This window comes from Triticum urartu, chromosome 2, assembly GCF_003073215.2.
Source record: "Triticum urartu cultivar G1812 chromosome 2, Tu2.1, whole genome shotgun sequence".
Classification (NCBI taxonomy): domain Eukaryota; kingdom Viridiplantae; phylum Streptophyta; class Magnoliopsida; order Poales; family Poaceae; genus Triticum; species Triticum urartu.
The window spans coordinates 105292689-105294163 of NC_053023.1; the positions used below are offsets into that span (position 1 = coordinate 105292689).

General features: G+C 46.4%; 1 long non-coding RNA gene across 1 annotated transcript in view; it reads left to right on the forward strand.

Moving 5' to 3' along the window:
- Positions 1–1378: 1378 nt before the first annotated feature.
- Positions 1379–1475, forward strand: part of LOC125541214 — a 3814-nt gene continuing 3717 nt past the window's right edge. The window contains exon 1 of the long non-coding RNA XR_007297460.1: positions 1379–1475. This exon is cut by the window's right edge and continues 402 nt beyond it. This is a non-coding gene — a long non-coding RNA (uncharacterized LOC125541214).

Genomic DNA, 1475 nt, shown 5'->3' on the forward strand with positions numbered 1-1475 from the left:
TGAGTACTGCCTCGGCTACAACCTCCCTCGGTGAGCTCCATCTTCCTATGGGACATGGCCATGGCTATATTGATGTGGGGCTCGTCTAGTTGATGCTCTATGCCCTACTCATCCATCGGTTCCTACTTGAGCTATGTAGTTGTGGATCCATGCCATTTTAGAGTTTGCAGGCTGTTGTTCATGTTTAGTTGCTATCATGGGAGCTCATGTGATGCTCTGGTTTACATGTGGATGCCTTGGTCCTATAGCTATGTTCCTGGATTTGCTAGATTGATCGGTGGCGTTCGTGCTAGGGCGATGATGATTAATCGTGGCTGAAATAAGTGTGCCTTTGAGCAATCATGGCACCTGTGCGTATCAGGTTGGATCCTCCCTCTTGTCTCTAGAATCCTTTTTGATCATGTGATACTTGTTGTTGTCCTTGGATGGTCATTCTTGTTGAGTGATAACCAGGGCAGCTCCACTGTATAAACAGATTGATCTGGTGATAAAAGATGACGGGGTAGGTTATATGATCGAGGAAAGGCGAATCTGAGCCCACTATGCAATGAACCATGAACCCTTTCTATTTGTATTTAAAGGTGTTGCTTATCCAAAAACAAGAACCGAAGCAGACCACAGGCACTCCCAGAGCTCAGGCCCTCTCGGCCGTCCGATCTATTTCTTGATGCGATTCAAGCCGTCGAATCTCGGGTTTGGCTCACATGAGACATCGCATATTTACCAGATCGTTGTGAGCCGTTAGATAAAATTCCAATTGAAACAAAATGGAAATACCATGCCCCCATCAAGGCATTTGTGTCATTTCGTGTACCGGCTATAAAATGACCGTGGCTTCCTGCGATGAAAACCTAGCGGCCGCCTCCTCTCTCACTCGCTCCTGCAGCCGCCTCCCTCCCTCCCTCCCACACAGGTGGCTCCCACCAACCACGGCGGTAGCGGCCACGGAGGAGGGCAGCAGACCAGCGGCACCGGCGATGGCGTCCGTGGCAGCTATGCAATGAACCTTGAACCATTTTTATTTTTATTTAAAGGGGTTGCTTATTTATGCTCAAGTGGTGTTCGTGCTAGGGCGATGATGATTACCTTGGTTGGAATTATTGTGCCTTTGAGCAATCAAGGCACCTGTGGGTATCAAGTTGGATCCTCCCTCTTGTCTCTAGAATCCTTTTTGATCCTGTGATACTTGTTGTTGTCCTTGGATGGTCATTCTTGTTGACTGATAACCAGGGCAGCTCTACTGTATAAAGAGATTGATCTGGTGATAAGAGATGATGGGGGTAGGTTATATGATCGAGGAAAGGTGAATATGAGCCCACTGTGCAATAAAACTACAGGTACCTCCCCTAATGTGTGTAGTATTGAAGGCAAAAAAGAACTTTTCATGTCTTGCTACTTTAAAATTCCAAAAAGGTTCACTCTTCCTTTGCTGGTTACTTAACCATGATTTTTTTTTGCTTTGGTTCTGGTTGAGA